Source organism: Tasmannia lanceolata, unplaced genomic scaffold, assembly GCF_043159265.1.
Source record: "Tasmannia lanceolata isolate RefF3 unplaced genomic scaffold, GAP_Taslan_0.1 ptg000002l, whole genome shotgun sequence".
Classification (NCBI taxonomy): domain Eukaryota; kingdom Viridiplantae; phylum Streptophyta; class Magnoliopsida; order Canellales; family Winteraceae; genus Tasmannia; species Tasmannia lanceolata.
Genome location: NW_027518679.1, coordinates 9,925,317 through 9,949,569, shown reverse-complemented (window position 1 = coordinate 9,949,569; position 24,253 = coordinate 9,925,317).

Genomic DNA, 24,253 nt, shown 5'->3' with positions numbered 1-24,253 from the left:
GGAGCATCAGCCAATTGCTCATCTATAACCCGTCCCTTAACTGATTTCTGAGTGACATAAGTGATGTCAAACTCAGACAATAACAATAACCACCTTGCAGTCCTTCCTGTAAGAACAGGTTTCTCAAACAAATACTTTAACGGATCCATTCGTGATATCAATAGAACCTTGTTTGACATCAAATATTGTCTAAGCCTCTGGGTTGCGCAGACTAATGCTAGACATGTTTTCTCAAAACAGTGTACTTTAATTCATACTCTAGCATCTTCTTACTAATATAGTAGATAGGCTTCTCCCTTTTAGTTTCTACATCTTGCTGAGCAAGCATGCAACTCATCGCTATATCCGTGATAGACAAGTACAACAACAACGGCTGGCCTGGAATGAGAGGTGATAGAACAGGAGGTAAAGGTACGCACTGCTTAACTTTCTCAAAGGCGCACTCTTCATTCCATTTCTTCGAGGAATTCTTCTTCAAAAGCTTGAAAATGGGTTCACATGTCATCGTCAGATGTGCTATGAACTGTCTCAGATACTAAACTTTTCCAAGGAAACCTCGAATCTGCTTTTCTGTCTTAGGTGGCTCCATCTCTTGAATTGCCTTGATCTTTTGTGGGTCCACCTCAATTCCTCTTTCGCTGACCATAAACCCTAGGAGTTTTTCTGATGTGATGCCAAATACACATTTACTCGGGTTTAGGCGAAGTTAATACTTCTTGATCCGCTCAAAGAACTTTCTTAGGGCAACAATGTGCTCAGGTCGAGTCTTTCCCTTTACAATCATGTCATCTACATAAACTTCGACTTCTTTATGGATCATATCGTGTAAAAGAGTAGTAGTAGCCCTCTGATATGTAGCACCAGCGTTCTTCAGACCAAACGTCATGACTCTGTAGCAGTAAGTTCCCTACTGATTAATAAATGTTGTTTTCATCATATCCTCAGGCGCCATCTTAATCTGGTTGTAGCCTGAGAACCCATCCAAAAAGGATAAAAGAGCATGTCCAGCAGTGTTATCCACTAGGAGATCAATGTTTGGCAAAGAAAAGTCATCCTTAGGACTTGCCTTGTTCATGTCTCGAAAATCGACACACATTTGAACTTTTCCGTCCTTTTTGGGCACCGGTACAATATTTGCAAGCCACTCGGGATATTCGACCACTTGAATAAATTTTACTTGCAGCAACTTTTTAACTTCATCATAAACTTTCAACTCCAATTCAGTTTTGAGTTTTCAGAGATTTTGCTTCTTTGGCTTAGCACCAGAAATTAAGGGTAAGCGATGCTGAACAATTTCTTGACTTAATCCTCGCATGTCATCGTATGACCAAGCAAAAACTTCCTTGAACTCTTTAAGTAGGGTGATCAATTCCTTGCGTTCTTGGGGAGATAAAGTTTTGCCAATCCGAATCTCCCGAATCAAGGTTTCGTTACCAATATTCACAGTCTCAATTTCCTCTTCGAGCGGTTTTGCTCGGTGACTCTCCTCCTATTGGATCATGTCTCTGATTTCAGGGGGAGTGTCGTCAGCATCCTCATTAGAGGGGAGCCTTCATTGTTATTATTAAGATTATCAGATTTTAAAGCAGATTCAGTAGATCAAATAGAAATAGAGATAGGAATGTACACAGAAGAAGAATCCTTTATTTCATTGAAATTTGAACCAAGTACATCGGAAGATGGACTACCCTCATCGGGGTTTACAATGGACTCTGGACTCATTTTTACAGACTCAATGGATATGATGACACCAGCTTCAGCTGACTCAGAACTTCATAAGGAAACAACATCAGACTCTTTATTAGAAACAATCTCCAACTCGAACTCGCCAGAAAAAGAAGAACCATCACCGACCTCAGGAGAATCATCCTCTATGGAGGCATCAAAAGATTCATTAGAAGAAATAGACTCTGAATCAAACTCAGAGACTGACACATACTTATGGACAACTGACTCTTTTGAAGGGATATGACTGTACTAGGAAGTAACCTGGCGTAGGACCTAAGAGGTCCAATTAGTCAAAGGTTCCTCTGCCGGGGTGATTAGGTGATTCAGAATCAAAGCACTCTGATCAATCACAACAATAGTCTGTGACTCCTCATGAAATAGTAAATTCAGAAGGCTCGGCTCCATGTGTTCTGCCCAATCTGTTTCTGACTCAATTTTTGTGATCTGCACACCTGTCGGCTCATTTTCTAACTCAATATCGAATAAAATTTCAAAACCTGGCAACCTCTGTCCTGTATTCTCATCCAGCCAAGTCTTATCAAAGCCACAGAAAGGAAAATATGCACCTTCTTTCCAGAATCGACCATTCATTGTCAAATCAATCGGTGGCATCGGTAATTCTAAGCCACGGCGGCGGTTTTCTGCCCATTTCAACATTAACTGTTTCATCTCTCTGATTTCTTTCTTCGTGGGTTTGTACCCCAGCCCGAATAAACCATTGAATGCTTTGAACACTGGAGGCTCAGTCAGATCCTGATGATATTTACCTAACCCGGCACCTGGTATATACCTTTGTCGGCGAATCATCTTGATGACATTCAAATTTGTGCTAGTTAGGAAACAAATTTTCTCATTCATAGCTTCTTCTATAGTGATTGCAGTCACTTCTAATGAAAACCTAGTCAAACTTACATCTCTGGCCTTTCCCACTGTCAAGTCTTGAGTAATCTGCTCAATCTCAAGGTTTGGATCTCCCTTTACAGTTATCACTCTGTTCATGTGAACTAACTTCAGCTTTTGGTGAAGAGTGGACGGAACAACCCCGACCTTGTGCAACCATGGACGGCCAAGTAACAATAGGAATGAAGCTTTGATATCTAAAATCTGGAATTCTATCTCAAAGTCCTCTCCTCCAATCTGTATCTCAGTGACTAGAGTTCCGATTACGTCTCTGCGAGTACCATCATACACAAGAATACCCTATTCAGATGGGATAAAGTCTTCAGGCCCAAATCCAAGGGTTGTCGCAGTACTTAGCGGGCAGACATTTAAAGCAAAGCCATTGTCGACCAACACCTCTGGCACCTTCTTCTTATTACAAATGACTGTGATTTTTAGAGGCTTGGTGTGGTCCCGGCCCTCAAGAGGCAAGTCATCATCAGTAAATGACAAAGTCTGTGCTGCTCTAGCCATGGCTATGAGACTGTCAAGCTCGCCGGGTGTGGTATTAACAGAGACTTGTGCTGCGTTAAGCTCTTGAAGGACTAGCTTTCTGTCCTTTGATGAGGCCATAAGTAGATATTAGCCTAAGTCGTTTTCAGCTGCTTTAATAAGTTCTCATCTTCTTTGTCTGTGTTTACCTTATTCTGCCTCTGATTTTCTGTGTTTCTCGCAACCTCTGCAGGATTTTCTACACTTAATTTCGGGGGTTTGAATACACGTCCGCCTTGGGTCATGTGACGCATCTCGTCACACTGGTCATCTAACAACAGTAATTCATCCTCTTCCATTCGAAAAACATATGGTGCTTTACTGACTTTTTCTTCTTTAAAATCATCTGCCCTAAGAACATATGGGGTTTTCTTTATCTTTCCCGTGCTGTCATTCTGAAACACATAAGATTGAGATGAAGACGAGTCAGCAAGTTCAACGTCGTCAAACAAAATTACATAGGGCTTCTTCTTTTTCACTTCTTCAAGTTCTTTCTCATCAAACCTCATTACATAGGTTTTATCTGTTGTTATGGCACAAATGAGAGTTGACGGATCAAGCAAGGGTTCATCAACAAAAATGGCGTTGATAGTAGGATGAGGTATAACTCTATGATTGGGAAGTGGGTTCTGAGTAATGTTAGGCTCTTCAACTACAAGTTCGTCCTTGTTAATCATATTCTGAATTGCATGCTTTAACGGCGGACAATTTTTAGTTAAATGTCTTGGGCCCCTGTGATATTCACAATATTGATCCTTTCTCCAGAATGCAGGTAAGGGATTAGGTGGAGGTTTAATATCTAGGAGTCGGATCTTCTTATCTCTTATAAGCCTCTTAAGTATCATCGGTAAAGGATATGGAAGGGGGTCAAACTTTCTATCAAAGGTCCTCTTCCTTGGTGTCCTTGTAACTTCTTTAACAACCCTAGCCGCAGGCTTGGTGTAACTAACAGCGTGGACTCCCTTCGGCTTGATCATAGGCCTTTTCCCTTCTTGAATTTTAGAAGAAATTTTCGCTTTCAGACCCTTTGCTATGGCATCCTCTGTCTGAGTACCAGTCTTAATCAAATGATCAAAGCTCGGGTAATGCTGCGGAGCCAAGAAATGAAAGTACTGTTGAGACAGGCTTTTAATAACTATTTTGATATGATCGACTTCACACATTCGTTGGCTTAATTGTACTGACTTACGTCTCCAACATCTGATGAATGAAGTGAAGGTCTTCTGAGGACCTTGTTTCGGCTGTTTCAAGTCTCTCTTTGTGACCTCTACACCTTCCTCCATCGAAAACTGTTCAATAAGCTTGTCAGAAATGTCTTCCATGGTCCTAACTTCTTCTGTTTCAGCCTTAAGAACCACTTCTTTGCAATTCCTACCAACTTGGCCATCTGCTCACGACTTAAGCCATATTGCTGTGGTAATATAATAAACCATCTCATGTGATTGCGCGGACATCTGGTTCCATCGTACTTATCATAATCAGGAACTTTGAAATTTGGTGGCAAAGCAACTGTAGAAGACATCATTAGCTCAGAGACGTCGAACTTCTTAGGCCCTTGCACTTTCATCTGTTCCATTTCTTGAGCTAATTTACCAAACTTCTCAGACATCTCTCTTTCATACATTTCTTTTTCCTTATCGACCTTTGGAGCACAATACTCTGCAGCATATTGTTCATCATCTAAATCGACCTCGAAAGGCGAGATAACGGCCTATTCAGTTCTGGAGATGTAATATGGGGAGGTATGGGACCTCTAGATGTAGAAGCCTTGTCACTTATCTAGGTTTTCATGTGAGCCATTTCTTCTTTCATTCCTGCCATGTCTCGAGTGATGTTTTTCATCGTTTCTTGTATGTTCAACAAAAGGTCAGTTGGGTCAGTCATTTGGTCCACTTCAAAAGAACCTGATGACTCTGGTGAAGATGGTCAAGGTTTTGTAGGTGACACGGGGGAATCAAAGTGACGAACAAGTCTAGATACTGAGGTAGGTCTAGACCTGGTGGGTTTAACTTGGGTGTCCTTTTTCGGAGCGATGATTGCTCTCTTTCAAAATCCTGATTGGAAGTTAACAAACTAGATTAAATGTTGATAAATGAAATAAGATATTTACCACAAATAGAAATAAAAGAAAACAAATACACTTTTCATTGATAATATCAAAACAGGTTACAACGATGGCGATTGGTGAGATAAAAATGATGAAACTCTGGATCACCAACTGTCTATAACATTTGACAAGTAAAAACTAGTTTCCTAGGCAACCCTTTACATTTTCATTGATAACAAGACTGGAATTACAATCTTTGATTCTGATTGCATCAGGGTGAAAACAATTAAGGATAACAAAAATGATAATCTTATGACGAAGGTCTTCATAGTTCTCCAATCCGAGCTCTCCGGTTTGCGGGCTCCTCTAGTATTTCTTCATTCCGGAGCCTAGACGCTAAAGCAAGTCTCTTCTCCATTACTTTGTCTCTCCAAGCAGCTACTATAGAACTAATGAGATGAGGAGTAAGGTCTTCACAACGAGGTGGTGTAATAACCTTGGGAGGACACGAGATTCCAGTAATCTGACGAAGGAAACACAGAGGTGCATAGAAAGAAGATTTTTCTAAACCCATAAGATAGACAAATGAGTATGGGGGGGGGGGCTGATAATAACTTGTGGGCATGAATGACTTACCCAGCGAAATTAGTTTTCCCCTACATGCTGCAACTAATGGCGCCATTCATTTGGCTGAGGTTGCTTAGTCTTTATTTTTCAGGAATGAAAACTCTTAAGGGTGTACTCCATGCGGTTTTGTGGCTAAAGGATAGTGAGTTTTTCACAATGCCACACGTATAACAGCTTAGCACACCCGAAAAAATTATCCTGAACCATTTTACTAGCAATAAGGTCTAACCCATAAAAGGTTTCTGCTAGCATTGTAGGGACAAGATTTCCTCCCCTCATTTATTTGATCTACTATCTTCAGCAAGGTGAAAGAGGTAGCACCAGAGTCTCCATGAATGACATGGCGTGCAAAGACAACAAACATTAGGGCATTACGTCGACATTCCTGAAAACGGGAGTCGGTAGGATCGACATTTTTCGAAAAAAGTTCAATGAAGGCTTGAAATTGCACATTTGCTTATGTTAAACCTGGCATAGCTTTTAGAACCTTATTTTTGAATAATTTGCAAAATAGGTCATGAGGGGAGTCTATGCTTGAAGGTCAGATCCAAAGTCCTTTAGGAGAGAGCTCTAACTCGGCACACCAATCTTCAAATATAAGACAAAGTTCAAAAGACCCAAATCGAAAGACATGGAGAACTAGATCCCAAAGCCCAGCAGCTGCTTGAAGAAACTTCCAATTTATACCGCGATTGTTCAGATGGGTAAATGAACTGATGAAATGCTCATACATACTCCTTTCTTCACACCTTAATGGAATAGATTTAATATTCTCAGCTATCCATTTGTCTAGCAAATTATTCGCCATAATCGGACCTAACACTCAGATGAAACAAAATAATAAGGGAACGAAGATAACCTTGAAGGAAATAAGAATAAACTTGACAATTAATTATACAGGAAGGATACAATCTGCGACACTAAATTTTCATCAATGATCAGAGATGATCAATAGATCAGAAAGTGGATCACAGCCATAGAATGACAGAAGTAGGTCATAGACCGGGTCTAAATCTGGTGATGAATATCAACAACTGTTCGATCAAGAAAATCAAAATGGCAGACCATGGCCATAGGGACAGCGGAACAGCAATCGACCAGATCTAAAAGACAAAACAAGTAGACAGACGAGAACATAACCTAATGAATAATACAACATGGATCCATGACACAATAAAAGAGTGAATATATAATCAAAAGGCCACTAATCAGGTGAATATGAAAGAATGTAAATGCCATTGATTAAACCAGGAATTTCCACTAGAAAATGGGTCCTCATCTAATCAATCGACTCAACGAATTGGGTATGTATAAGAAGATAACGAAATTGCAAATGACTCAGCAAATAAGACATGTATAAAGGAACGACACAAGTGTACTCTTGGAAAACCAAAAGGTAAACCATGGTCAGAATAATGACAAGGGAAATTTATTGACCAGATTGGAAGACTGGAGAATGAAAGAATGTAGCTAATAGTTAGATCAGAAAACTTACAGATAGGCAAGCCTTAGTCTAACAGGTAGCACAAATAATGAATAACGAAGAATTAAGGAGTAGCCGCAGAAGGTAATGAACAAAAAAAAATCGGCCAAATCCAAATTGGAAGAGTAAACAAACTGTAATCGACGACAATAAACCAGAAAACCTCACTAGAAAGTAAGCCCTAATCTAACAACTAATAAATCAAATATGAATATGAGACACTTAGAATAATCATATGATTGGAGATCACAAAGTAGATCATGATCTGAATGATGAACAAGCAAGAGTAAGGATCATCGACCATATCTAAAAGGATGGTATGACTGAAATAGATACAAAAACACAATCTAAGAGACATATCCCAATAGATATAGTATGTACATATATATATAACCTAACCAGGGGCACCAGCCCTAATATAATCTAGCGGAGTCAAGACATTTGACTCAAGACTAATATGTGAGTGCACTAGACAGCGCGGCGGGTAACCACAGTGTGACTTACCCTTCTATACTACATGGGTAGGCTGACTTCTATCCTAGGCTCACATGTGTTTCCATCACACATGTACATCCTATATGAATGCGATTGTGGACCCCGATCCGAGGACGAGTGAGGGAACGGGTCCCTGCAATCCTCTAGATCTCCACAATGGAAGAGAGCTCTACCAAGGAACTCTCGAAACTGTTGCCACCCTCACAGCATAGCATGAGTGGCGATATATAAAAGGAAAGAGATACATCCTGATCCGGAGCCAGGGCTCGAAACCAAGATATATCTAGAAATAACTCAGAGTCGCCATCCATGGATGCGCCATGGAACCAAAACAAATGCTCTGTTTGCAATGGATAACCAGAGATACAAAAGGTCCGTGCCTGATGACGAATGGAGAAGGTCTGAAGAGCGCCCCCAATTCGCCCGAGTGCGAACACTTGGTCTCTTATGCCATTTATTATTAACCTCGAAGAGTTTTGGGCAAAAATCATGTGAAATGGGAACAATCCTCAGGAGTCGTCTACCTAAGCATGCATTTCCTGAGGATAAAGATAATAAGCACCCATAAATAAAATGAAAGATGTGCCACCTAAATATTGCTAGGTTATGAGTGACATGCCTAAAGGGTGTCTAAGTTCTGATGTGCAAACACATGCAAGCTACAGCTAAAGGTATAGGATCAGTACAAGAGAATAAGAAAACACATCAAAACATATAATAACAACACAGCAAATCCTAAGACTCTAAACGATTTAGCCCGAGTCCTCGGATGGTCTGATATTCATCCAAAGAAGCCTACGTATCCCCGCCTCCACGAGAATCAAGGCAACGTAGTTCTTCGCGCCTATTCTAAGCTAGGATGCCTAAGACACCTAGACCTCTATCTTAGACTCGATCTAAAAAAAACCGGACTAGTTATTAAAGCTTATTGAACGATTATTTAAATTCCAGTGAATTGTAGATTTTAGGACACCCTATATGCCCTAACTAAATGCAAGTTAGCCCTAAGCTAATGCGGGTGGTTCCTACAACCTATCTGTAACTAGGCTGTATTTCCTAAGGAAAACAATGGGATCACTAACGCATCTTAGACCTAGTCATCAGTCGGCGATCTGAATCGCCAACTGACAGGACGGAGGCGCTCCTATAACTCTAGGACAAAACCCTAACTCTAAAACAAGCACACAACAAACAGACAACAAATCAAAACAAAACCTCAACTCTAAAACTCTCTATCTAAGACAAAGTCCTAACTCTAGAGGAAGATTTTTTCGAAAAAAAAACAATGCTTTGGAAGATTTTTGTATTTTTAAAAAGGGTTAAATGATTTATTTACAAAGTTTGGCTGGACCTGAGATAAGTATCTCAGGCTGCACTACGTACCTCGTGGAAGAGGATCAAGCCAACGTAGTTCGAAATGAACTCTCAAACTACGCTTATAAAAGAAAACACTCAACACTTTAGATTTTTTAAAGGTTTTTTATGTTTTTCAAATGTTTTTGATATTTTTAAAGTTTTTAAATGTTTTTTGAGTTTCAAATTTCTGATGTTTTTGGATTTTAAAGCTTTTCCAATGCTCTAAACCTTTAAATGTTTTCAATCTTAAAGGGAACACGCAAGTAATACCATAAACTAAGGCAAAGCCTTAAAGCAAAAAGGGGAAACCCCAAACAAGCAACAAAGGTCTCAAAGAGACGAACCACAACAAGAAACTGGCGTCTCAAAGAGACAAACCACAACAAGAAAGATAGTGCCCCAAGAACAGAGAAAACAATCTAAGATCCTAAGCAGGGAAGGCTCTATATGACTGAGTTAGTCTCTAATGGAAAAACTCCTAACTAATAACACTAGGGAGGAAGTACAAATGAGTCAGAGACTCTAATAACACTACAAAGGATGAATGAGTCAAAGACTCTCTAATCAGGGCTGACTCCTATGCGAATGGACTATCGAATAAGGAGAAGCTCACAAGTAAAAAGGAATAAAAGACCCTGTGCATAGTTGGCAAAGGTGAAACACCCAGCCGGGCCGGACAGCTACCTAGCCCTAGGGTGCAACAAATGTGCAACCCAATACCCATAAGGGTAGGGGTATGCTGCCAAGCCGAGTAAGGTGTTCTCCCAAAACCAAACGACGCACAAAGAGGAGGTTTAGCAAGAGAATGAGACTGGGTAAGTCTCTTAGACACAGAGGTAGGATAGAGAAAAATGCTAGCAAGACTGGGCAAGTCTCCTATATACAAATGAGGGGTATGCTACTTGGACTGAGCAAGTCCCCTAAGGATGGGCTTGGGCTAGCGCCTTCATCGCCCTCGCAATGAGAGGGGACTCTAGTGTCTAAAGAAAATTAACAGAAATCTATAAGACTGTGTTAGTCTATCAAAGAGAGAAGAAAAGGCTGCCAGATAATCGCAAACCCATTCTATTCTTATAAAAATAAAACAAGTGCTAAGCAAAGAAGAATTTTCAATAAAAAAAAATACACAATCTATAACAATCATAAAATGATAAACAACATTAATTAGTCCAGACCAGCCGCTGGATAGCCTAATAAAGTAAAAGAAAACAATATCAAACACTTCTATGCCCAACCACAAACACCACCCCAATATGGGGATGAAATCAGATGATGCTAAAGTAATCATCTGATATCATAATACACATGATAATATTTCTAATCCCGCCTTGAAATCAGACAGTACTCATGTCGATAATATCGAATAGAGAAATCATCTGATCTCCTTCTTTCCTAAAACAATTTATTTAAATTAAACAAATATGATAAGCTTCAAGATAATCTCACCTGAACAGTCCATTCATTATTGTCTTCAGAACCTAACTCAATGCTTAAGATAAGAAGAGTATTAGAAATATCAAAAGATTATGATAATTCCAATTAGTAAAAATTTCAGTGCATACAGGGGACATCAACTTGTGCAGATCCAAGTGCGAAGTGGTGAGCCACAAAATATAAAGACGGGCTCCAAGTAACCTTATCATTGCCCTTACAACCACTACAACTTTATAAACATGAGTTCATGTCAACATTGGAAACTTAACTCATAGACCAAAATTAGAACCACACTTTATGCAGAGTCTCCAATCTTTATGAATGAGGTAAGTACCGATACACAAGCGCAAACACTCAAAGTAGAGAATCATGTCTAATTTCAAAACTTAATAGACCAAATGACCATCATAATAACCTGAACACATCTAGACTTGAATGCACAATTATCTATTCAGTTTATCAGACCCAATATGACCAGTACTGTTCTACCAACGTTTTTTATCGACTTAAGATTGTAACAAGTTAGTAGACAAGTTCATGAGAGATACAATTCCAAGGCCAACAGATAAACAATCATGGAAATGACCTGAACAAATATTTTCCCAGAGAAAGTGTATGCCATTATGGCCAATTGTTATTTCATTCATGAGAACAACCATTTTGACAGCTTACAAATGGCTTAACAATTTTCAACAAGTTTGGTAATTTTTATATACATAGAAGGACCGACCACACAAGACGAGACTCTAATCCGAGAGATTCAATTCCATCAACACAGGAAATTTAGATTCAATTCCATCAACACTGGAAATTTCTACTCAGTTATTTTGGATAAAAAAAAAGAAAGAAAGAAAAAAAAACAGAGCAAGTGCAAATCAAACCCAATTCTCAAAGACTTGCCAGCAAGATGAAAAATCAACTTCTTCCTTAATGCATTTTTACTTCCTTAATGAAAAATCAACTTTAGAGAGGGATCTACTCACAAAAGCTGCTTGAAGAAGGAACTGCAATATAAAGTGCTGGATCTGACCTCCACTTCGCTATCTCGGTTTTTTCCTTTCCAGCATATCAAAGTTCCAAATAGAGCTCCCCTGGTCTAATGCTCTCCCCAAGTCGGTGAAGTTAGTGGCGGCTATGAGGGTTAGATGACAGGGATGAAAATGACTTGATCCAGGTTGCAAAAGGTGGGAAATGGAAGAAGGCGGGGTAGATGGTGGCTGATGGCGGAGGAGAGATGAAGAATTGGGGATTTTAAGAAGCGAAGAAGGAAGAGATGGAGGCAGCGAGAATGGCCGGCGGGAAAGCTGACCCAAGAAGAAAACCCCAAACCTTCGAACCCTTCTCTCTCTCTCTCTCTCTCTCTCTCTCTCTCTCTCTCTCTCTCTCTGCTCCTTTATCTTCCTCTTGCTCTGCAAATCCTTTTTAGCAAAAATCAAGATCTCTCGACCAAATTAGAGAGATGGAAATGGAGGCCGGAATCGGGTGGAGGCCGGAATCGGGTTGGAATGGGGTGGTAGCAGAGGTGGCGAGTGGGCGACGATCGGCCGGAGATGTGGCCTGAGGAGATGAAGTTGGGGGTCGAGCTCGCTTCCTCTCCCTTTGCTCTTTATTCCCTTCTCTGCTTATAGCTAGGGTTTTCAAATAAAAATCAAAGGGAAGGCGGTGGTGGCGGTTAAAATATGTTGGTGATGGAAGGTATAGAGGCGGTGGTCGGATGATGGTGGAGATTACCGGAAAACAGAAGTGATGGTGGTGGTGGTTGTCGAGCAGAGGCCACAGGGGTGGAATTTCACAAAGGGTTTTGGTAAGGGATTCGAAGTGGGTTTGATGGGGGAAATGAAGGTAGGAGATGAGGAAAAGGGTGGATGGGGTGGCCGATGGTGGAAGATGGATGGTTGGATTCCGGCAAGATTGCCGGAATCAATGGAGGTGGGTGGCTGGAAAACAAAAGGTCGAAAATGGAAGAGGGTTTGGGAGATGTTGCAGAGATTTGGGGGTTTTGAGATCGATTGAAATCGGTCTGTGGAAAAGAAGAAGAAGAAGAAGAAGACGAAGATGTAGGTGATGGTGGCTGTCGGTGGTGGAGATAAGAGGTGGCCGTTAGGAGAAGGGGTTTGCCGGAGGTGAAGGTGGCTGTGAAGGGTGAAAGGGGTAAGATAGAGGAGGTGGTTGATGGTGGCTGCTAGGGAGATGCTGCCATGGAGGGAGGATGGGGTTCGAGATGGATTAGAGGTGGAAAGGTGGTGGAGGCTAGCCGGTGGGTGGCTTGCCGGAGATGGTGAAGATGGCGGCTCCTTTTTTTTCTTCTCCTCTCCCTCGAGAAAATGGAAATGGTCGAGGCTTTATACTTAGGCTTTTTTTTTAGGTTTGATCTTAGCCCTCCATCTCTCTCTGCTTTTCTTGCTGATGAAGAAAAACCTCCTCCCAAAACCCTAACACTAGTTGTCTTTTAATAGGAAATGATAAATTGACACCCCCTTTAATTTCCTATAGACAGCCCTCATCAAGTGTATTTATAATTACTCTTTCAATCTCAGAGGGGGGTGCCTGGGTAGAACAGACCTCTAAGATAAATGATATATTTGACCCCATTTATTCCTTGGACAACCTTCTCTAATGTATCATCTCTTCTTTAATTCACTTACAGGGCACTCCCTCTTGGATGACTTAACCCCCTATCTGAATTTGCACCGCGACACTATCGAGGCTTGCTCACTAGGCGAATCAGCTCAGATCTTGACGAAATTTCACAGGGACCCTGGTGGGACCCTAAGCCAGCCTAGGGTGCAATTTGGGACCTTAGAACACTAGTTTATTATGGCAATTATTTAAAATAAAACATAAAAGGGTTCGGTCAAAATGGGGTGTCTACAGCGATATATATATATATATATATATATATATATATATATATATATATATAAACATGCACCTCCTAGTTGGGTTTCACTAAGTCAACAAATATGTTTATGTACATAATATATATGAAATAAGGTAGGGCTCTAGACTCAATCTATCGGGCACTAAACATATGAACCATACCTTTGATGTTTAACAAAAGCACGCCCAATGTTATACATTGTATGCTTCATTGCTCATCGGCTGCTGTAGACAAAAGTACGCCCAATGTCTACGGGGGCAGCACCGGCGCATAGCTTGGAAATAGATTCAACAGTTCCATCAGGGTAATGACATCCCATTTGGTATGCATTGAATCCATCCCATGCAACCAATGATAATGAAAACCAATGAAAGAAATAAAGAATAAAGAATATGATAATGTATGATGTGCAGTCTGTGAATCCCTGGTTATACGTACCTATTTGGTGCCCCTAGATTTCTAACGATAGAGTTCCCATTTAACTTGATTTTGGCCCAAATTTCTTCAAAATTAGTAAAAATGGCATTTTTACCAAGTTATGCAATATTTCAAGAACTCCCCATCAGAGTTGCCAGCCTGTGGACCCCGATCCTCAGAGCGGCAAAGGGATACGAGTCCCCCGTCGGTTCTTTGGATCATCCACATGAAGGAGAGCTCTACCAAGGAACTCTCGAAACAAGTGCCACCCTCACATCATAGCACGAGTGGCGATATAAATGAATGAAGATACCTCTTGATTCGGGGACTAGCCCGGAAGCAAGATGTACCTAAAAGTAACTCAGAGTCGTCATCCATGGATAGGCTATGGAACCTAAAAGCAAAATCCTCTGTGCAATGGATAACCAGAAATATATATGGGTCCGTGCCTGATTACGGATGACGAAGGTCCGAAGAGCATCTCAATCCGCCCGAGTGCGAGCACTTGTCTCTTATGCCATTTATTTATTAACTTTGAAAAGTTTTGGGCAAAAATCAGGTGAAATGGGAACAAATATGCCCGAGAAAAATGTCTACCTAAACATGCACGACCCGGGAATAATAAGCACATACAAAAGAAATAAAAGAAGTGTCACCTAATTATAGTTAAGTTATGAGTGACATACTTAATGGGTGTCTAAGTTCTGGTGGACAAACACATGCATGATAAGCTAAAGGTATAAGGTCTGTACAGGAAAGTAAGAAAACACAACAAAACATACGACACAACTCGATGCCACACACGACACAACACAACAAACCCTAGACTCTAAATGTTGTCGCTCGATTCTTCGGATGGTCTGATGTTCATCCGAAGCTGCCTATGTATCCCCGCCTCCACTAGAATCAAGGCAACATAGTTCTTCGTGCCTATTCTAAGCTATGATGCCTAAGACATCTAGGCCACTAAACTAGACTCGATCCTAAAAGGCCAGACTAGTTATTAAAGCTTCTTGAGCGATATTCAAATTTAAGTAGATTGTGAATTTTAGGACCCCCTATATGCCCTAACTAAATGCAAGTTTTTTAACCCTAAGCTAATGCAAATGGTTCTTATATCCTATGTGAGTTAGGCTATATATCCTATGAAAAACAATGGGCAGACTAACACATCCTATTCTAGTCATCAATCGGCAGCGTGGATCGCCAACCGAGCGGACCGAGGCGTGGACAAACTCCTAACTCTAACACAAACACAAAACACTCAAACCACACACAACACATCAAGGACAAACTCCTATCTCTAAAACTCTTTACCTAGGACAAAATCCTAACTCTAGAGGAAGATCTTTTCGAAAACATGTTTTATGAAAGATTTTTGTATTTTTAAAAGAGGTAAATGATTTATTTACAAAATTTGAAATATTTTTTACGACAGTTTGATTGGACTTGGGATAAAGATCCCAAGCTGCCTACGTACCTCATGGAAGAGGATCAAGCCAACGTAATTCGGAACCAAACTTCCTAACTACAGTTCTAAAACCAAAGACTATCATATGTGTTTTTTAAGTTTTTCTGGTTTTCAAATGTTTTTGAGTTTTAAATTTCAAATGCGCTTTTAATATTTTTTTTAGATTTTAGAATATTTTCACCCTTTTATTCCAAGACCTAAAGGGAACACATAAAGCAACATCCTAGGGCCAAACCCTAGGGCTAAGAGGGAAAACTCCTAAACCGGGTAAGCTAGTGTCAATGACAAAGAAATGATCTAAGATCCCAAACCGGTCAAACTCTAATAGAACTAAGCTAGTCTCTAAGGATAAAATCTTAAACAAGTAATTCTAAAGAGGGGCTACAAGTTCGTCAAAGACATTTTAAAGGAGGGGCGAATGAGTAAAAGATTCTCTATCACTCTAAGAGGGGGTGCAAATAAGTCAAGGTATGACCAATAACCCTATAAGGGTACTAATGAGACTGAGCAAGTCTCCTTAGACATAGAGGATATAAACAAGAGTGCTAGACTACTAACAGACTAAGTTGGTCTCCAACTAGTAGAAAGTTACAAGTTGGGATACAACTTAGAGAGGGTTCTATAAATAAGGAAGGCATGCCTCCTATGGGCTAATTCTCTTCAAAAACTAAGGTATACTCCCTACGGAATAGGCTCTAAACAACAAGGCTTGTCTCCAAAGGAGGGTGACCTTAATGAGACAGCGTGTGTCTCTTAGTGAAGGCTCTAGGTGACTCTTTGTTTGCCATTGCAATGATGAAGCGTTCTAGTATCTAAAGATATCTGAAGAACTAGACAAGTCTTATAAACAAAAGAGGGGAGTACTACTTGGACTGAGCAAGTCCCCTAAGGATGGGCTTGGGCTAACGCCTTCATCGCCCTTGTCTTGCAATGACAAGGAAATTTAATGCCTAAAAGGGATGTTTAAAAGAATTAGATAGTCTACTAAAATGAACAAAGGGAAAGAGATGCTACATAGGACTTAAGCAAGTCCTCCTAAAAGATGGGCTTGGGATGACTCCTTCATTGCGCTTGCAATGATAGATGGGGGATAAACTTCTAGAAGACCAAATTGGTCTTGTACTAATAGAGGAAAAGTAACTACTGATGGGACTAGTCAAGTCCCATAGGGATAACTTTCTATTGAGACAAGGCATATCTCCGAAAAAGGGAAACTAGAGTGATATAATCATATTTAGATTCAATAATTCTAATAACACAAATAATTCTTGGCATAATACTTATCAAAATATGCATATCCCAATCTAAACATAGCATTAATTCTAGCAGATTTGATCATTTATCTTGTAAAAACTATAAGGATCAGATTCATAAACTCAGGAACTTTTATCATTAAAATTCTTTCATTTTGAATTCTCAGGAAAACCACATTTTACTCATTCTCAAGCAGCTATATGCAACAGACCGTCATGCTTGTAATAATAAATGCCAAAGGAATTCCCCTTAACTATGGTCTAAAACAATTTACCACTATCCAGAACTCTTACAACTTACAGTAACTCATTAGAGAAATAGCATATCATGCTACATATACGAACAATATAGTAAAACTAATATCACTTCCTAGAAGCACAAAATAATAAACAGGCAATAACACCTATTTGCTCAAAGAGACTACATAAAAAAAATTTCGCACCAAAAAAAAAAATATCATCAAACAAATTGAGCTTCAAGTGTATAACCAAATAAAATAAAAAATCTGAATTTGTGTCTTTATTAGGTGATAACTATACCAGTATAACTACCTAATTTCTGTTATAACATAATCAGCCCATACCCATACCAAATTTTGAGGTAAGATAATTTAACTCGGCATTGTATAAAGCCCAATATAAACTCAAACATACAATAGCCAAGTTCAAAATAATATCCAATGTAGAACAATCTCAAACCCTTCATTCCAGTGTAGAACAGTTCTAAGCCCTTTATCAAATTTGTTCATCAGTAATACCAACTAGTCTAACAAATCATGAACTTTTACCATAACAAGCCTTATGCTACCCACAAAGTTAAATGATATCAATTCCTCAGAAAATAAAGAAATATACTCAGGAAAGAAATTTCACTCTACAGCTAACTTCATTGATACTACCATGTTCCATTTATTACACCAACTCAACATACCTCACTTTAACAGGGTTCTATTATTATGTCAAGACATTCCACTTGCACTCCAAAACACATAGAATACATACAAGCATGAGAAAATAACCCTTTGACTGTGTGTAAATGTATGGTCATTCCACAAGCAAATAAATAATAAATTGATCACATAGAATTAAGATGCATAAAGCTAAAGAGGGCAATAAAAAAAACGTATGACAATCACATTCAGCTATGATTTTTGAAACAAAAAGAAAATTCAAATCAATTTCAAACAAAAGTTATTTAAAATCAAGCAAGCAGGCTAACTCTGTTTTTACCATTTAATTAGTGCCATGTCAAAGCCAAGAACAAGAAGAGAAGGAGGAGTAATGCGAGCACTACTATTTTTTTTACGAGCATAAATCTTAAAGATGTTAACATAAACTTGAATGCAACTACAGATTAGAGAACATGAGAACTCAGAATTTGTGTCTTTTTTCCTATGGATTGTCAGTGTGTGCAAATGCTTATACATAAAACACATATATCACAATAACCTTTTTGAGCAATGTAAATACCAATTTCAGTGCAACCATTAATCCATGACATACTAATATCATGTCATAGGGGACCACACCAGAAGTAATATTAATGTCAAAATTGGTGCAGGGACCTACTTATGACAATGCTATTTTCAATGATGCGATGACATAATTCGTTCCCAAATCATAAAACAACATTCTATCTCCATCATTTCATACTGTGATAAATTAGTATCAAGTAACAAATAATTATCCCATCAGACATCAATACATACCCAATTTTAAAATCAAAATTTTGAGTCCCGAATGAGCAACAAGGTAACTTGAATACAAAAAAGGATTATATGTGCCTGTAGACACCCCATTTTGACCGAGCCCTAATTGGCTTTGTGTGATTAGAAAATCCTTCAAATTAATGATTTAGTGTCCTAATTTTCTTCCTAGAGTAGGTTAAGGTCCCAATTAGATCCCTTTAAAATTTCATCGGAATCCGTTAATGTTTGTATAGTGAAATGAGCGTAGTAGGTAGTGTAAATGTAATATAGTGAAGCAAAAGGGGTATGCATTATCCTAACCAGGAGGTGCCCTAGTGGAAATAAAGTGTGAATGATTTACAGAAAAGAGTGTCCCAGAGTAATTTATAGAGGCACGAAATTAGCTCTTAATGTTTCATTTAAGCTTTTCCTCTGGGGCCACCCATCATTTAGCAAAACAAAGCTAAAATATATGTACGGGGGTTGTCTCAATAACTTAAGGGGGTAATTAATTAATGAGATTTTCTATAAATAGGAGGCTTGGGCTTCATTTTTGAGAATTTGAGGGCTCAATCGAAACCCTAGCAGAGAGATTGTTAAAGAGAGAGAGAGAGAAAGCGATTCCCAAAACCCTAGCTCCGGTCATCTTCCTCGGTTAGATCCGGCAAACTACGGCCGGCTAATTCAGTTTGCCGTTCTTTTTTTCTTTCTTCTCCTTCTATCATCTTTTCTACTTCTTTCAAACCTTAGAGCCATAGATCTGCCATTGTAAAATCTTTGAGTTAGATGATTTTCCAAATTTCTATTATTAAAGCCTAGACTTAAAAAGCCTAGAATTAAACTTTTAAAGTCTAGATCCGATCATTTTTCACCTGAAACCTTAGATCTGTTTTGCTTCTTCTAATTAATCCCTAAAAGATATCTACATTGTCTTAGAAAATCTACACACGAACCTCATTTTCGTGCTCAGCAAAGGCATAAGTTTGAGATCGGAGCTTTGTTCAAAGGTGAAAGTGAACTTCTAGCTCAAGAAAGAGAACAATTTGGTGAAAGGTAAGTTTATTTTATATAGAGTGTAAGGATCTGTCCGCCTATGAATTGATTTTTTTTTTATTCTTTTCGCATGATTTCTGCAATTTGATATTTCTTTCTGTGAAACCTAGTTTTCGGTAGATGATCTCTGCAACTCCTCATCTTTGTTGTATATTGTGAGTGGTGTATAGTAATAAGATTTGTTCTTTAGATTTTTTTTTAACATTAAACCTTAGTCTTGCTTTAGGAACCCTAAGGATCTCTACCTCAAACTTTAGCTCTGAGCCTTTTAATCTTAGATTTGTGTTATAAAACGTTAAATTTGTACATAAAATTATAGATTCAAGAGACATGTGCTCGAATCAAGCCTGTTTAGTTGAGATCTATATGATGAGAGATCTGTGTTATATATTTTTTTACAATTTCTTATTTCTGTCCTCAATTTTATGAGACTCATGAGATCTGTTTGTGATAAGCTATAAACTGTGTGTGTTTGTCAACAGATTTTATAAGATTTTTAGAGGTTTAATGCTCTCATATTTTGACCTTACTAGTGACACGAGTCTCATTGTTTCATTTTTTATTTTTTTTATGAACTTTTACTTTATATGTCAAGAAAATTTGAGGATTGTGATGAAGTGAATGAGATTTTTTTTGTGTTGAATTATATGATTCATAAAGCATTGTTATTATAAGGTGAATGAGTTTCAGTCGTTTGAACATTTATAAAAAGTACGACTTTTTAGAGATAATTCTCATGTCATTGTGTATGTGTATTCCTTAGCACATGTTCATTGTGTTGTCTATTTCATATGGTAATAATATACTCTGTACAAGAAGATATAGGTAAGGAAATGTCATTATGGTTGTAATGCCAAACTATTTATATTTAGGTGATTAATTTTGGTTTAGAATTATTGCTGTTATGTTCGAGAATGTGCTGTCTAAATGTTCTTGTCTAAATGAGTTTCAAAATGGGATTTGTTCCTTCACTTGTTTCTCCTTGTTTTTTTTTTTGTGAGGCCTAAATAAGAAAGAGATGGAGATGAGGAATTGTTTTGACTATGCCTTTAAAGAATAGATGCGGTTTTGTCTTTTTCATATTTTGATTTTGGTATAAGACAGGTTAGCTTAAAGATATAATCAAATTCTTTATTCCAGTTTTGTTCCAATTTCCCTACACTTTTAACATGTCTTCTAATGAATGCAAGGAAGGGTCTTGATTATGAGTATCTGATGGTGTATACTTACTATTTTGATTAGGCTTGTTAAATGTATTTCCCACATTATTTTAAAAGAGAAGCAGAGTATGATGTTGTGTCTTTTGTTGAGGAAGTTTTTGTTCTTGTACCGGAAGAAAGTTCATGGCAAATTTATTCTTTGACTAACTTTAGTTCAGACCTTGATTTTTGACAAACAAGAAATTTTGGTTTATGACCCAATTTTACTCCAATTTTGAGCTCTTAGGATACATGTGTAGGGTGTAGATATGAGGCTTGGATTTTGCTTTAGAGTAATTTGACTTTGAAAATTTGGATGCTCATTGGTTTCATTTCATTTAAAGCTTGTTTAGATCTTGAGTTTTATGAGAATCATGATTAAATATACATGCAGACCTATAGCTAGAGTATTTTAAGTTTTCTGCATTTGGGTTTTGTATGTGTTGTTTTATAAAAGGGGAGTTTTGGTAATTTTTCAATCACAGCTCTTGCAAGTTCAATTCTTTTATTATAAACTTCGACTAGATTTTGGCTCCTCTTTCTTGGACCCTTTACAACAACCCTTGCCCGAACCTGATTACTTCCATTTAATCTCTCCTTTGGTTACTTCTTCTCAGCCACTTGGTTTGTTTTTTTTTTTTTGCATTCAGCCTATTTTCTCATTCCCTTTACGACCCCATTGCTGTGGATACCATCTCCAACATCTAGCACCACCATCTCCACAACAGCCCTACTTCTACCATTTTTTTTTATCCAAACCTACTTTATTTTCTCCATTTTTCTATTACCCCTACATTACCCCATCATCAACATCCGCTTTCTTTTTCAGCACCTCTAATCCATTTACCCAACAGTCCTCACATCATTATTTATATCGACAATTCCCATACCCTTTTTGATATGCACAGCCTTCATAATTTGTTGATATGGACAGCCCCCATATTTTTTTTGATACGGAAAGCCAACACTCTTTCGATAATGGCTGCCCTCTTGCCTAAAAGTTGCCTGTAATATGCTTTTCTATGAAATTTCTTAGCATGTCTTGCATATAGTATTTGGTCTTGGGTGGAATTATATTTTTGGGCTGAAATACTCGAAGGTTCAGGTGTGTCAATGCCCAGATGTAAGACTTAAAAAATGGGATTACCTGTAAAGGAAACTAAGTAGTTTAGTTTATTTGTTGGAGCAGGGTAGATGCTTAAATCTGTTTGTTTTACAATGGAGTGTTTTTATTTGAAAATTACAATGGTTTATACTTCTAAATAGAGACATATGGATTGAAATATGAGAATAAAAGAGTCACAAAGAATACTTTAGATTGAAACATCTTCTGGTTTGGTGTAGAATTTTAAGGTTTCTGCTCGTTTTTTTTTTTAGCTAAAATTATCCTTTGCATACTACCTGTTGGGTGGAATGGGTATATCTTTGTAAAAAATCAGGTTCTTTCCTTAGGTATTTACATGTTTGATAACGTACTTGGAAAGATATTTGTTTATCATGACTTTAAGTTAATGAAGCCCATTTTATCAATTAATTTTCAGTGGAACTGTTGTAGCTTATTTATTGAACCTTCATTTTGTTTTGTCCATTAAAAGAATCAGTTGAAACCTTGATCAAATGTTAATTCAATATCTTTATGGCTGTGGTTTGTGTAGTTGAATAGTATATTTCGTGTAATGGTTTCATGGGTCAACAGATTTCAAATCTTTTTTGTGTTAGATAATCCATGGGTTATTACCTGAACAAGGTCATACATAATATTTTTTTTGTAATAATCTCAGTTTGATTCCCTACTCATTTTTAATCACTATTTCACTTAGACCCATAAATGATTTCTTTCTTCTCAAAATATTGATATTTTTTACCACCATGTCCCGATAATGAGACCAGCTCATCTCCATCCCATGTATTCATTAGATGCTAAAGGACTGTTGTAGTTCTTAGCAAATTGAGTCTTGGTTAATGCAAAAACATGGTAATGTGTTCATACCAGGCATCCAAATATGTGCTCTTTTTCATGTTCCTTTTTAGGGTCGTGATAAAATTTATACTAATTTTCCTTGAATCATATACGTTTTTATATTTTGTTGAATTGAAGAAAATCACATGATAATAAGTATATTGAAGTTTTGTACTATTTTTCTTATATCAGTTATGTCATTTTATTAAGATAATAAAGTAGTAATGCAAGGATATGCTGTCATGAGTGTATTTCAATTTGTTTAGCCTTAGTGCGATTAGATTATAAATGTTATTGCTAATCATGGCTCTCTTTTGATAGATTTTGTGTTGAATGTTCAAAATATATTGGTAATACTTTGGTTCTTCATTGCATTTTTTTTATATAAATATGTGTAGTTCTCTTAATGATATATCTCTATAGCTTGTGCTGTTCACTTTGTGGATTTATGTTCTTTGGCTTTGTTACAAAGCCACTATTATATCACACAGTTGTATACGCTGAACACATCCTTTTAAGTACCTTGATCATTTGAAATCAATTAGTACAAAACCAGTAACCAGCAGGTAGAACCTGAAATCAGGTGGTAGAACTTGAAATCATGTAGCATAACCTGAAGCTAGTTAACAAAACCAGTATTAACTTCCTTCTTTTATTTGGTAGTCTTTCCAAGTCTTTTAAATACCCCTTAGCCATTAGTAACCTTATCATTGCAATGGCGATGAAGGCATTAGCCCAAGTCCATCATTAGGGGACTAGCTTAGTCCGTATAGCGTTCCCCTCTATTTTCTTTTCTTTTAGAAGATTCTCTAAATCTTTTAGAGAACCCTCTATCATAGTATAGGGCTCTCTTAGTTTCATTTTCTTGGTTGCCCTCTTCTTTTGGAGAAAGGTTTTGTTTCATTTGTTTTAGGGATATCCCCTCCTTTAGACATGTTTTATCTGATTGACGTTTCACTTGTTTGTGATCATACTAGTTTACTTGTTTGTGACCACGCTGGTGTACCTGTTTGTGAGAACACTAGTTTACTTGTTTGTGAATCACACTTGTTTACTCGTTTAGCATCTTTATCTCGGAATATGTTTCGAATTACGTTGGCTTGATCCTCCTTCACGAGGTACGTAGTGCAGTTTGAGATCTTTATCCCAAGTCCAGCCAAACTTTATATATCTTTTAAAAACTTATTTTTTCCAAAACGCTCTTCCTCTAGAGTTAGGAGTATGTCCTAGGTAGGGTGTTTAAGCACGGATTTGAGTGGATTTTCTTAGACATGGCTTTTAACTCATTAATTTTGCTAAATATGACATCCCAAACAAGTTGAATGTCCTAACATCTAGCAGGTGCCAAATTTGCCCTAGATAGAGTTCAAATATGGAGAAAATGGACATGATAGATCAAGTTGAACTCATGGGCAATTGAGGGTTGGTTTTCACACGCGTGGTTTTCACATTGGGTTTTCTATTTTGGATTTTTGTTGTGGATGAGTACTAAGTGCAAGAAGATAGTGTATCCACTTAGACTAAAAATTCTAGAATGATATTCAATAAAGTACAAGGATATAGTATACAAAAAGTATAACATTATTTTACCTATGACCATAGCATGGATGAGATGCAATCATTAAAGCTTGAAATAAACAAGAGGGGGGGGGGTGAATTAGTTTTAACACTAAATTAGCCCTTTTGAAAATTAATTATGAACCATAATTTGAATTTTCTTCTCTAGATTA